The sequence below is a fragment of the Frieseomelitta varia genome, unplaced genomic scaffold (genome assembly GCF_011392965.1).
Source record: "Frieseomelitta varia isolate USP_RPSP 00005682 unplaced genomic scaffold, Fvar_1.2 scaffold_281, whole genome shotgun sequence".
NCBI classification, from domain to species: Eukaryota; Metazoa; Arthropoda; class Insecta; order Hymenoptera; family Apidae; genus Frieseomelitta; species Frieseomelitta varia.
The window spans coordinates 1,925,988-1,941,428 of record NW_025110014.1 but is presented as its reverse complement, the minus strand read 5'-3'; the positions used below and the strand labels follow the sequence as shown (position 1 = coordinate 1,941,428).

At 41.5% G+C, this 15,441-nt stretch overlaps 1 protein-coding gene across 1 annotated transcript in view; it reads left to right on the top strand.

Moving 5' to 3' along the window:
• The window catches only part of LOC122529236, a 348,092-nt gene that overhangs the window by 71,751 nt on the left and 260,900 nt on the right, over positions 1–15,441 (top strand). The window contains exon 2 of the mRNA XM_043655130.1: positions 6,238–6,351. The gene's annotated coding sequence lies outside the window, so the exon portion shown is untranslated. The remainder of the gene's footprint in view (positions 1–6,237; positions 6,352–15,441) is intronic.

The following is a 15,441-nucleotide window of genomic DNA, read 5'->3' as shown; positions in this document are numbered from 1 at the left end:
CACCACCGGTTATTCGTTCTTATTACCAGTCGCAACAAGAATCGCCTCGTAATATCGTGTGCCCGTTCGACGCCGCCTTTCTCCCTCCTCTTCACCGTGAAATTATCGGAATTCTATTTGGCAATTAACGACGCTGAAAAAACCTATCAGTATCTCGTTCGATTTATCTGCTGATCATCGACGCTCTGCGATTTTTTTTTCTCCACCCCCCCCCCCCCCCCACTTCGACTGCTCTTCGGTCTTTCCGTCGCTGGGGAAATTGCTCGGGACGTTGGCCGATCATATTTGAAATTGAATTCGATTCATGCGGCTGCTTTGATCGCCAGTCGTGTGTACAATTGAACGTTGATCGGTTGCATGAACTGAAAAAAAAAAAAAAAACAGAAACAAAGTTGCGAGTCAAGTATCTCTGGACGAATTACTTTGAATAGCGATGCAATTTCACACGGCAGAGGAACGAAAGAAAATGCACTAATTTCAGATTTGAATAATTTCAATTAAAACATGAAAGAATCATAAACTTGTAAGAATCAAATGACTAGTGGGAAAAGCAAAAAAAAAAAAAAGAAACAGAACATCTTTTCTCTGTACATTCTGCAATATTTCGTTACATAAGGGTGATTGTTACGCTTTGAAGAAATATTAAAAAAAATTAGTTCATTTCGTGAAGAGTATTATTATACGTTTAAGGTGTTACACGAATGTTAGTTTACAAGTAATTGAGCTTAGTAGCTTGATAAATAGACACACATTCTCCTGCGATTTTCATGAAATTTGGCACGAATGTAGTTTTCAAAAAAATATATTCGATCCATATTTTTTTTTAATCGGCAATGGTCGATGCTGAAGGAGTGAAAATTATCCTCAAAGTTAATTACGAGTGTGAAATGTTGTATATTTTGTAAAATATCTCGGAAACTATTAAAGATACCATTTTCGTGTACATTGATGAAATTAGTGCTTTTTAACGACAAATTGAATGGTGTGTACTGTTTCGTAAGAAAATCGACGTGAGTCGATCGTTAGTAAGCAATTCCATCATGATCGGGCGGATAAAGTGTTGAGACATCACTTGTTAAGAGAGCTGAGATTCGAGCAGGCTTCGCGATCCAAGCAGCTACGCGTGAAAATGTCAAACACGATTAGAGGTATCCGCAGTAAACACAAGTTAGGGAATCCTCTTGGGTGGGGAAATGGTGCGGACAACCCCTGGAAATCGACTGATTTTCGCTGGCATGCTGCTAACTCGAGAGCAATTACCGAGCATTTCAACCCTTAACGATGCGGTTTTATTCCGTATTCGGGGAGGCACACGTCGAAGCCGAGTAATTGCAAGACAGGCAATCTCTCTTGCGATATCATCCTGTTCCAACTTTCCACTTATCTTCCGATATCTGCCTCTTATCTAGATCTTCATTACTCGAGTCGAGTAACTGGATAACCAATTGGATCCATCTTCTCTCGTCTTGCAACTTTCGCGATCGTTTTCGCTCGTTTTGACCCGAAGTTACGAAACGTACTCACAGTATGTAGAATGTCCACATACTGAATGTCCGTGTGCGGAATGCGCAGCCCTTGCGTCAGAATAGGCGTCAACTTTAACCACTTGCGCTGGCACCTGGTTCGCAGACCATAACGAGCGACCGAACCGTATACAATAATTTGTCGCTCTCTTTTTCTTTTGAACTCGTCGGTATGATATCATTGGATAGAAATTACTAAGAAGTAATAAACTTATCATTTGTTTTGCCTAGCGTTACGTCTAAATATACTTAAAACTGAGAAAATATTGCAATTTGACACGGCTCGCAGTATTCAAAAATATTAATATCCTGGAGAGAAAACGTAAAATTTAGACTCACGTGGTTTGTAATAAATAATTTATTAATATTCGAGAAATTAGAAGGTGTAGGAAAAAATATAAAAATATACCCTTGTTTGCAAACGTGTTTTAAAATGTCGAATCATCAGCTCCAATATTACTGTTAATAATAGGAGGTTAATTATATTAAAAAAAAAAAAAAAATGAGTTAAAAATTGTTAATCCAGAGAAATAGATTTTCCAATTATCAAAAGAGCTGAAGACAAATGAACCTAGTGATTATAGAAATTATCTGCCTATGGATGACTCTGCTTTTTTATTATCCTTTGAGCAAAATTCACTCAAAGATTGAAAGGTGCAGGCGCCGTTAGTGCAGGAGAGACTATTTGCAACACTAAAGTTTTTAGCAGTAGGAAAGAGTTACGAAGACTCAAAATTTAGGACTACAATTTCACCTCAATTATTGAGCAAAATGATTCCCGAAGTGTGTATCGCTGTTTAAGAATTAAAGATTCTTATTCTTATAATTAAATGTAATTCAAGAGTAAGGATTAAAAGAAGATATATTTAAAGGTAAAATTAAAGTTTTATTTTAAACATTCGTTTTTATTTTAAACAGACGCACAGAAACAAATTCCGAGCAACGAGCAAATTCCACAATAATTTTGTAATAGACGGAACGAAAATCTCGATTCAGATTCCTCCGTTTCTTCGCTTCGTATTCGTCGAGAATACATACACACAGACATACAATGTCCCTGGGGTCAGAATCTTCGGATGAGGCGTCGACCTCAACAATAGCCTTACGTGACACCCGACTGTGTAGCTCGAATCAAGAGAAAGTTCCGTCGGCAGATTACGGCGTAGAAAGGTAATGGAATTTGGCGAGGCAAGCAGTTTTGCGGGGTCACGTCCCTTCTCACGGGCCGTACGAGGCCGAGTGAATCAGTTCGTGGCGCACGTTGCGCAAACAGTCATGGAATCGACGATCGGGACAGAGTGGATCAATCGTAGAGTAACTAGCCCCCTAGCAGAGAGTAGTGCAAATAAAAAATTCAAAAAAAAAAAAAAAAGAAAAAAAAGAGAAACAAAGAGGGAAAACAAAAAGGGAAAAACACGAGTGGAGTGGAGAATGAAAAAGGGAAGAAGAGTCACGGAAGAGTCGTAGTAAACGTGCCTCTTTGTTTGCGGATATCGTGGATATCGATCGTCAGGTGGGAGGGTGTGTGGGTTGCAGCGACGACAATTAGCGGTGTCGGTCATCGACGACGAGCGAGATCGAACGATCGAAGGCAGAAAGTTGGCAAGGACGGACAAGCTGCTGGCTGCTACGCGCTCGCACACGCGTGGCCTTCTGTCGTGTCGGGGTTCATCAGCGTGATTGGTGGCGCTTTGGAAGCGAACGGGCCGCTCCTCGACCAGGACAGTCCGCCGCGGAATTTTGCTATGTCGATGCCCGCCATTCTCGTGTCGCGCGCAGCTACGCGGACCTGGCCATCCTCCTGCGGAAACGTAAATGCACCGGTTCCCCGGACTTCGACCCGGCGCCGCCAGCTCCTGGCATTTTCCTCGTGATCCAGGATGAGGCGGCTTTGCCGAGGGGATTATCAGCGATCCGCTCGCACCTGCGAATATCGATAACTTCCCCGTGGCCTGGCCGGTGACGTTGATTCGCAGTAACAAGGGTTTGCTGCACCGATGGACAGTCGACTGGTCTGTTGGATACTCTGGCTTTCGAAATGCCTCGTGGTTTAGACCGGCGACAGAATGATACGATTCGGCAGGTTCCGTTCGGTTCGGATGATCCCTACGCTCTTATCAGGCGCTGAAGACGCGCCTCCCCCGTACTCGCAACAAGGTAGATCTAGATTCGCTAGAGGATTTCGGATCACGAGATTGCGTTTCAAAACGCTGATATAAATTATGCAGAATTGCGATTGTCGTTGCAACAACGACTGGAACTAGGTATTCTGCGATGGGTTCATTATTGCAGCACTGGACTGTCGAATGTGTCTTGTCCAACTGAACTTGAGAATGGTAATTGAACGCACGAATGAACTTTGTTTGCGAATATCTTGTAGAATCACATTTATTAATAATTAGACATGGAAACTGTACAAGTTGAAAGTTTCAGGAGATTTATAATCTTAATTTTTCCCAGAACCGAGCCTAACAAGAATGAAAACCGTTTCTAACGTGAGAATTAAACCGCTTCTCCTTAAAACAGCGCTGGTTCAATCTAGCCAATCACATTTAAAAGACGAGTTGTTTAATTGCTCTGCTATAGGTCATCTGGAAACGGTAGATTAAAGCATCGATAAGACGATCGATGACAACAAACATAACAGACTTGCCGGTTAATCTCGATCTTCGTGATGTTTCTAAGTTCCGATTTCCCAAACGTTAACCTCTTGCGCTGGAATGACGTATATAATATATTTAAGTATAACCCAGGCGAAACAAATAATAAATTTATTACTTCTCAATAATTTCTATCCAGTGCTATCATACCGATGAGTTCAAAGAGAAAGCGACGAATTATTGTATTACGATATTTGGTCGCTCGTTATGGTCAGCAATCGATTGCCAGCGCAAAGGGTTAATCGGAAACATTCAAAAGAATGCGACGTTCAACTAAATCGTGGTTCAGAGCCCAAGAACGTTCAATATTCTTGCGCTAACAGCGAGAACAACAAAGAACGGAAGAATTCGAAGACATTTGGTACATTTTGCAAAATATACGCTCGGCTGTCCGCGAGATTTAAATTACCACTTTCAACGTGGCTCGTGGAACGCATTTGATCTACATTTACAGAATTCCTGACACAATCGAAGAGAAAAGGAAGCGAAAGACGATTTGTAGGATACGTGGCCATGGAGGAACGGACCGGGTGTTTCCGGTTTTCGAAGCAAAGTAACTGTAATTTATAGTTCTATCGCGGGACGGCGTCGTTGAATCATGAGTAATACTCGAGCCAGTCGACCGGTTTTCAAACTCTCGGCTTCCCTTCTCGCGCGGTGGCGGCGGATCAGAGCTCTCAGGTTCGCTGGACCGCGAGGCGATAAAACGTACATCGTCGAAAATGGAGTGTACCTGGCGTACCTTGTACGTGTATTCCACGCGTTTGAAACGTTTCCGAGACCGCGTGACGTGATTTATACACGAGTGACGAGGAAACGAGAATAAAACGGGGGGTAGGGGTAGGTGGTCGAAACGAAAGACCATCAGGCTTGCAGAGATCTGGAATTTCACCAGTGATGATTGCACCACTCGCAGGGTAATAGGTGAGAGACAATTGCACGGCCTTTTGCTCGCAACGTTGTCGGTCTCGGAGCGGTCGGCGTCTGTGGGTATATAAGCCGATCAGAAATTGTAACCAGGCAAGTATATTGCTGTATCGACGGGAATCGGAATATCCGGATACGTGATACTCCGACCAGAAACTCTAGTTCCAAAATGCTGCGACTGTGCAGCTCCTTGAACATGACCGAGGATCGCCATTCGAACGTGATCCTGTTTTCTCCATGTTTGGAGCAAAATTTCTCTGATAAATATATTTGCATGTTCATACTTGTAAAGCGTACAGGCGTATCCAGAGAAATTGGAGAATTATTTTTGATATTACGTCAGTCTTTTAAATTTCGTTGGAACTGCTCGCTTCTGTTCACTTCGAGCGATAGAGTCGTTCTTGAACGTTAGAGTGGTACTTTAACTAACAACCAATAACGTAGTCATAAATCAAAATCAGCTCCGACAAGAGAATTTCGCTCAGCGAAATTCCGTTACAAACCTGCGTGTACACGCGTACGTTATTTTAATCGTGTCATTAATTGGTGTTTTAAATTGTTCAAGTCGATCAGCGTCGCTCGATTTAATTTGGAACAAAGCCGGCTAACTGGCGGTTCGCGGGCTCTCTTGCTTGGTAGGGAAGTCATCGGACAAAGAGAGAGTGGGGCAGCTCATGCACGGCGAGGAAATTTCAATGTAGTGGAGGGGGTAGCGCTAGCGATCAGGAAAGTGGGGGCAGGTCGCCAGTTAGCCGGCTCTAATTTAGAACATTTACATTAGTCCGCTGCGCTGGCAACTGATTGCGGACCATAACGAGTGACCGAACCGTACACAATAATTCGTCGCTTTCTCTTTCTTTTGAACTCGTCGGTATGATATCACTGGATAGAAACGATAAGACGTAATAAATTTATCATTTGTTTTGCCTGGGTTACATTTAAATATACTTGCCTTTAATATTTAAATATACTTAAAATTAAGAAAATGTTGGGACAAAAAATTCTCGACGTGCGTGGCACGTCATTCCAGCGCAAGAAGTTAACACTGTTTAATTTAGAACGCCAGTTACATTGTAATTATTCAATTTAGAACACCAATTACACACGTCGTGGTTTTCTGATTTCAGATTGGAACGATCCGGAAACGTGGTATCGCGACACCGGCCCGTCTCCCTCCCGATGCTCCATTCATCGGCGAGCTACCTGAAGGTCGGCCAGGCAGGAGTCACAGAGGAATCAGGGTGAGTCGAAGTTGCCGTTTTTCCGGATTGTTTTTCTCAACGAGCAGTGTCGCGAGTCGGTTACCAGCGGCAGAGTCAGCGGCACGTGATGTTTTCTCCTCGTGTTCTTCGAATCGAGCGAGGCACTCGAGTTGCTGGAAACTTTTTTGGCGCGATTCCACTCGTTCGCCCTCGGTCTGTATACTCACGAGACACGAGTGGAACAGAAATGACGAGAGAGAGAGAGAGAGAGAGAGAGAGAGAGAGAGAGAGAGTTTTGCAGTTCCAGCAGGGATCTTTTAGCAACGTTAAATGATAGCAATTTGTCGTGGATGGGTAACGAGCTCGGCCTATTTTCACGTCGAACGACACGACGCGGCTCGATAAAGCAACGCGTTATATCGCGGATGATTTCTCAGCGAGAAATGTACAGGGAGAGTCGATACGCGCTACGGCGTTCTCTTCGACTGTCTTCTGGCACAATGGACCGTGAAATTGTTGGCAACGTTCTTAATATCCCGCCACGCCATCCGCGATATTTCAAATGCTGTTAAATTGCGAGGAGCGCCACTACTACTCGGTATTTTATACCGTTCGCAGTTGAGGGTCGAGTGTGTAACGAGGGACGAGTACATGTCCTCTTCTCGTGATTGATTTTAATAAACGCCGCCTCCTCTCGCTTCTCGTGTTGAACCTTCTCGTAACCCGTGTACTGTAAATTTTTACTTTTTACAAGCTTCCGGTATCGAGTGGTTCGATATGGTAAATATTAGCATCGTAAAGGTCGTATCGTGTGGAATATGGAATTATAAAATATTGCCGGTGTTTACGCGCTTCGAATATCTATGCTCGAATTTTTTAACGCTCGGTTATATTTAGGGCGTCTATAGTAATATCGAATAATAACGACAATGTTTCAATATTTCTCTCCTCCCGAGTTCAAACACACAGTAATTACGAAAAGGTATTACGCGCGGTATCCTTAATTTTCCAACTGCGAGCAAGCGTTTGTATCAGATTCTATATTTGTGCAATGGTATGAAAGTACTGCAAAATGGTACGAAGTTCAATATACTCGCAGCTAATTGACCGACACGTAAATCCTACAATAAATTGTGCATCAATACATTATGCGGCGATTCTATATTATATTATATTACGTGCTCGATTCGACTCATTTGTTTAAGCATTAAATTTTAAAGGATGTCCGCGCGGTATTGGTCGATCTACACTGGCGTAGATCTACACCGATTTACATCTAAATCATCGAACTGACGCCACTTATTACACGGAATGCTCGCGTAGTCGCGATCTTTTCTCTCTCGGTGTCTCGAACGCTCGCGTTAAAATTGATGTACCGGCACACATTCGCAGTCGGCGAACAGCCACGTGGCGCGTGTTTTTTATTAAGCGTGCACACACCGTATTGCCGAGCAACGTCAATTATATTATCTGGCAATTTCATTGATTACACGTATACATTTCCCCTGATTATGCACTTTAGCCGTCGACGAGGGGAAAACCGCATTGCAGTTACGTATAGCGAAACGAATTGGTCATAACGCGCGCGCGGACACACACACGCCGCGCTTAACTTATTTCTCTTACAATTTATCCGTGTGCATACGCGCATAACGCATTTGCATTGTTTTCGGGCAAATATCGGGGCGTAATTGCGATGGAAGATTACGATAACAACGGCGAATCGTTTCCGGGCATTACCTACTTCGGGAAACACCGGCCGAATTTATGAGAGTGGCCGCGTTTGTTACACGTTGGGCTGTTTAGCACGACGGCCGATGGTTTGTTACCCCGTTTCGATTTATTTTGTCGTTCCGCGGAGAGGTCATTCTCTCTCTTTCAAATCTTTCGCTGCGAGATCGCAAACACCGATGAGCAACGAGAAACGCGAAATTCCTGGCTTGTTAGAGCAGAAATTGATTGAAGTTCAGCTTCTGTCCGATTGAGAGCCGGCAGCGAACGGAAGAAGACGTGGAGGAATTTAATCTCGTGTTAAATCGGCAACACGGTTTCTTACTTTCTACGTCAACTTATATTACGATATAATGCACGGAGTGGGACTGTGGGGAGGGATGGATGTAATCTAGATTCGATTACGAGGTCCTCGTTTCTTCGTGTCGAACGCTTGTCAAACGTTCAGCTCGGAAGTTTTTATTTTTCCCGCCCGCGTCTCTGCTAAGCCTGTTGATTAACGACGTGCCAGCCTCTCGGTTCGGGAAGGCTTGCCCCGAAGGGATGCGTTCCTCGCTGAGGAAATATGACTGCGGCCCGGAGAACTTACGAGGGCATTATCAAGGCTAACCAAGATCAAACACTGACGCGCAACGATCACGACGTTAGACGAGTACGTATTGCAATGCGCTCTGCCCTCGGCGTCGCTCCGGACGACCACCATAATTTTCCATCTATGTAGGTCAATCCCGATCTCATCGGCGATATCTCGACCCGAACTCTCCGCTGAAGGACGTTACGTGACGCTGGTTCCTTCGACGGACTTTCCGGGAGGGAATTTTCGGGGAATTTGACAATGATCTGCGAAGATCATCAGGACATCTTCAGCTATTTGTGATTCCTAGACATTGTAATAACGGAACAGGTTTCAGATGTATTTTTAATATTCCTTGCTACTTGTAACACGATTTACAAAAGACACGAAATCAATAACACAAATGAACAGGATTAACCTTTTCTCAGACGAGTGGTGTTATTTAACTATAGTTATTTAACGTCTGATAATTGCTGGGTACTAGCCTAATGATTGACGCTCGCTATGTACTACATAGCGGGGATTTCAGTCACTCAATAAAATTTTGCATTTACTTCTATTATTATACAAACTGACGATATATTTTGCATGAGCATGAGCGAGTGATACTTTTTTGGTGAAAGTAATGCAGAATGAGGATAGAAATTAAAGCTCTATTGTATTATCACGAAGAGGTTCTAAACATTTGTATACTAAAAACTTGAAATAAATAATAACAAAATATATTTAATTATACTTAATTTTTTATTATATATTTTTATTATATTTAAGTATTTTATTATATATATTTTTTATATTTAAGTATTTTATTATATATTATAATTATATTTAATTATATTTTTAAACACGTACGTACGTTTGATAATTTCCTTTCACGTGATAAGATTTAAAACAATTCTCTAAACATAAGGGTAGTTTATAAAATTTTTCCCACGGAAAAGTAAAATATACTGTATTTGTGCATCAGAAAAGATACTTGGAACGATCATAAACAATTATCAAAGACGTTTCTTTTAAAATGTTGCAATAAATATCCCCTTTTCATGGCGCCAAACAGGTTTAAGAAAGCTAAAGTTTCTGACAATGCATAGTACAAAGAGCTGTCATTTCATATACAAACAAAATAGAAAATGTAAAAATGTAAAAATTCTGCAATTTTTTAAATGCAAAAACCTTCGTTAGAATGTGTACAAAATTTTCAACACATCTCTGACAGTGTGATGTGATATTAATGCGTTAGAATTGTAATCGCAAATGACGCGAGAGTGCTAATCACCTATCGGTTGCTAATCACTATTTCGTGATAATCACTAATCGTGGTGTCTATATTACAGTACCTGTATAGTGTTAACTCTGGTAAAAATAAACGTCTACGTCATTATCACGTTTTCTAATCAACGAATCGCTAGAAACGAATTAAATCTTATTAAACGCATCGACATATATCCCACCATAGAACGCGAATTTAAAGACCCGGCGAGAAACGGCGATTATTTAACGAAATGGAATCCTATTAAAAGCCGGTTAAGCCAGAGTTCCCTCCCGTTGGCTGGATCGATCATTTCAACGATCCTCCGTTGAAAATCCGCGATCACTTTAATCCGCGGCGGGTTATTATTGGAGGGGATGGTAATCGCGACAGTGTTTCCACGTCGTAACAATCGACGCATCGGATGACCGGTGCTGCCGCAGAGCTTTAAAATCCGATTAGATTTATAACGGGGCGAGGGGTTAGGCTGGCGATAACCTAGCCGCGACGTGTGGCCTACGCGGCGGCCGGTGGATGCAGCAGCACACGCGTGGAACGTGAAACGCGAATGCGAATGCGGCTCGCGACGCGGCCGGGTATAGTTTACTTGGAAAGCACGCAGCTGTTTGACGTGGCTGGATTAACAGGCCCGTTGGATACACGCGTTCCAGTTTCCGTGGGGTTAGGCTCCCTCTGCACGGGGTGTCCCGTTTCGAGCTTCACGCGCAATTGTCTTTGAAAATATTCGAGATGTTTGTCGCTTGAATAAATATTTTAGTTTAGTATAACGGTTGTCGCGGTCGGTGTCTCGTGTTTTCGTAGATGCGATTGAAGAACAGTCCTCGTTTTGTCTACTTGTTCCTCTTTTTCGATTTTCTCTCTCTTTCTTTTTCCTCTGCAAAATTTCGTAATTTCTTTCGGATCTAAATCAAGTTACTCTGTTTCGTGATTCTGTGACATTGTACTATTTCTTTGATAATGTCTAAGTATTGTACTATTTCTTTGATAAGGTCTAAAGAATCGATGTTTCAGAAATTGTGACATACTATAGAATACTTCAGAAAATAATCAACTTGAAATTTTTTGTCAGCACCTAGCTGAGAGTTTTTTAATTAACGAAAGAAGTTGAAAATTACTCAAGAAAATTACTCAAGTTCAGATAGCTGTCATTTGTTTTAGAAATTGAAAAATCGGCTTCGACAGGTACCAGTCTCTCTTGTACAGTTTAACGTAAAATTAAAAGATTTTGCTTTAGGTAGAATATACTATACTGGTGTTTTGATAAGACCATGTCCTCGTACCTTTGTACATTTAGTTCATCATTTTTAGAAATTAATCAAACAACGTATAATACGAAGCATATACAAATTAATGAAACATAATCTTATCTCAAAAAAAAAAAAATTCTTAAATTTAAACGGTGCGTAACCCCTTCTTCCATGTCTTCCAACGACTTTTATTTCAACGAACGTACTTCAAAAATTCCAAGATCGAAACAATCTTCCTTTGAATAAATCTTCACTATAATAATATGATAATTAAGCTAACTTAATTTATTGTGTAATAGACGAAGCTACGTTTATCACGACGGAGCAAGCAATTTTTATTCAAACTGTTTGCATAACAACGTAATAATTCAGGAAGGTTCACAACGTTGCGAATAATTACAGGAACCAGTCGTCGAACGTGAAATGCAACACCCGTTGTTGCACGCGTGTGTTCAGCGTTGACGTGTCCCTGAATGCTGCCAGCGGGGACGAGCACTGCCATTGCTTTCCACGGATTTTCAATCTGTCAGTTAATTTGACAGTTACCGCTGGAATATTTACTGTCGACGTCGGAAGTAGCGCGTGTTGATCGTCCGTTGTTGGTAATCCGTTCGAATCACCGATTGTTAGCCGGTGTTATCAGTAGGCCGCGTTAGAAGTGACTTATCGATTAGCGATCGGGATCGTTCACTCCCTCCCTTTCTCTCTCTCTCTCTCTCCTCCGCTTCCACCTCCCTCCCGTTTGTCCGCCTTCACGAGGATCGGTCAATCGGATCCAATTATCCGCGACGTTGACGGAGTGGCCTAATTACGGGATCAAAATGCAACTTGGTTTCTGGTTATATTGTCGTCATTGTTGTATAATTCATGCCGGTGAGGAATCTTCGTCCGCCAACCGAGTTCGAGAACGCACCGCAACCGCCGAGCGTAAATGGGGAAAGTTCTTTCAGGGAAAATTGAACCCTCGGGTCGGTTTGCAATTATTATTACTATCAAAATGAAAATACGAGAGCTGTTCCCATGTTTATCAGAGTGTGGAGTTCTGTGTTTTCGTGGACGTTGATTAGGAGAGCGGCGGATCTAGGAATTTTGTTTCGAGCGTTTGCGCTCGATGAATTTTAAATTTCTCGCGGCCGCGCAAATACCCGCGATTTATTTATTACGTTTCAAAGTAAATATAGGTCAAAGTCAGGTGGATCCTACAAAATAGCGTGTTTTGTGAGGCTAAGAACGAGTACAAAAAGAAAGGTTAGGTTCCAACTACTGGAAACAAATAATTTTTCAAGTTCATTTCTATCAGGAATATTAATATACATGTGTACGGAACATAGACAAAAAAATACACGTAAATATACATATATATATACATTTTTATTTAATTATAAAGCCCCTATCTTTTTTAATTTTCTGCAAGAACGTTCTTTTCGGTCGAAATAATTATTCACAATTATTGACTAATAACTGATTTTATAGGAATTTCAATAAATTTAGATTAATTGCAATCACTTGATTATTATTGCTTTATGTACTTTAAAAGTACGTATGTATTAAATAGTCCCACTGTATAAACATTTCCCTATTTATAATCGATGTGAACGAAATCTATCGAAACAACATTTTCATTCTTCTCGCGATATCGTCCATTATATATCGTATATTCATTATCACTTTACCGGACAGGTGATTCGAATGAAATAACTGTACGAAATCACGTTGTTCGAATTCGTTACACAACGTTTCGAGGTACGTTGTTACTTCGAACTGTCGAAATTCGACGAAATTTTAATAGTCGTAATTACCATTGACATTATCGCCGCGCGCAGCACACCGTGCTCGAACGCTGCGATAGAAGCGATGTACTTTCTGGTCGGCGAAAGGATTACTTGGATTCGGACTAGTCGCACGTGGAGTAGGTTCGATAACGATGATTAGAGGATACTCATCGGCAGAGTGGGAGCAGGGCAGATATGTATATAAATTGTTGTACATTCCGCTTATTAACAGTAACCGATAGCCGCGGATTGATTTGCTGATTGCCAAACCGATCATCCGGACGCCGCTGTTTAATTAATTTACCTCTGGCCAGCTGATTAGGAAGGATTGTCCCGCGTTCGATAAGACATTAGGGTGGATTACTGGTTGGCATAATTGCGCGATAGATCGAATCAATCAACGTGTGATTATATAAACGTTGATCCGACTTCAATGACTTCGAAACAACGCCCGGCTAGTCGCTTCTGATTAAACGCGATATTAATCCGCGTTGCGAGTTTGTTCGCGACACCGCCGTGCTTTTCAATTTCGGAGTGAAATAATTCTTTGACAAACGTTTCGACGAAGGGGGCCGGAGCGGGACGACAGCTCGTTAAATTTGAATAAGCGGAAGCATTTTACCTTAATTAAAGACGCGTTAATTTTTGAAGGATTCGAGACTAACGCTTGGTGTCGCGACGTTCTGCTCGCCTGAATTTGAAAAATTTCACGATTCCACCACGGAGACTCCCAACAGACGAGTATATTTTCAAAGGAAGAGAATCTTCTCGTCTTATCTCGCCGATGTTTTGCCTTAATTAAAAGTTTCTACCTCGATTCCAAAAGATTCGAAGTTTATTCGTATCAATCGCGGCGTTCGTTACGGATAGAATTTTCCAATTCTAGGGATGGAAAATTTCTCGAATAAATATCTGAACGGAGGGGAAATACCTTCCACCTTAATGAAAATTCTACTTTATCCCCCGGCCCGCCAATCTCTTGGCGACGAAAAGAGATATTCTATTTCTAGATGTAATTAGATTCTCAGTCTTGACGCATCGTCTTTCCAATTTCACTTCTAGTTCTCCTCTGGTAATTTCAACTGTATTACCTATAAACAGGGAAACGAACGTTTCCAACTCGCTCGCGGAACGCTCGCTGTTTTATTTGACGATCGTTCGAAAAAAGGGGGAGGTATGGGTACTTTTTTCCTCTACCAAACCCCCTTCCGCCTCTGTTTTTGTTTCACTTGGTTTTCATATCCGCTTACGAGACGTTTTAATCAACTTTCGGGCTAATTGAAACGCAGTCGGCGAAAAAAAGCCTTGCCTCTGTCCCGCGTTTGATGCGTTTAATGTGAAATAACGATCGCTCGGTGAGCATCATGCGCGTAATCTCCGAGTAATCTGTGCACGTTCAAGCTTAATATGTTTACACGTTAATTTTTTTATTTTTGCAACGCTGCCGGCCGGTTTTTAAATCGTTTAACAATCATACCGTGCAGCGTACACTCGTGCGTGCCATGCGACAACGCATCGATTTGTGAAAAAAAAAAAAAGAAATTAAAGATATTATGTTAATTAAACAGATAGCTTTTCTTAGTACGTAGAAAGGCACGAAAAATTCTCTCGCTTTTAATTCCCATTGCTGGATTGTATCTCCGAATATTTTTGCAGGGATTCTCAAATATTAAAATTCGTCGGGAGAAACGCTGGAACCTAATGTCAATTAATAAAATTAATTGAACGACAGGCAGTTTTTCTTAATAAATGGAAGCGTTGAATGTTTACTGAAGATTATGTTGCTTTTAATTCTCGCTGCCGATTGTATTTCTGTATTTTACGGATTCCCAAACGGATCATACGATCGAACGAGCGTATTAAAATTGTTGGAAACACTGGCAGCTAATATCAATTAATAAAATTAAACGTTTTCCTTGATAAGTGAGAGCGTTGAATGTTTGCGAAAGTTAGTCTTCGCTTTTAATTCTCGCTGTATTTTCGTATTTTAAAGATTCTCAAACAGATCGGTCGAACAATTAAAATATACTGAGATTGTTGGAGATCTCGGGAATTAATAAAATTACACAGACAATAGATTGTATCCCTGAAGATTTTTAAAAATTCTCAAGCGAATCACTCGAACGATCGTGCTAAAAATAAAAGACTCTAACAACATCGACAGAAACAATGTAATGTTAGAAGATTAGAACTGAAAGCACGATCGTGTAGCTTTGGTCAAACGTCGAAGCTCGATGTAGATTTACCGGCACGTTCGATCAATCACTCGACGACGTTTCACTCGTGATTGAATAATTGAACTCTAGAGAGAGACTGATTGCTCGCGTACGTAAGAGAGAAAACACGATATGTTCGTTTTCGTTGATCTTCTGCTTTCAACCGTTTCTCCAAAGAGAACAGATGCTTTGTCATAACGTTTTAACTTCGCGTTATTACGCTGTTGGCGAACTTCAGCGAACTGCAATCAGGTTACAACGAACTTGCTTCCAACAGCGAACAATGTATTGCTCGGTAAGATCTAGACTGCCGTTCGAT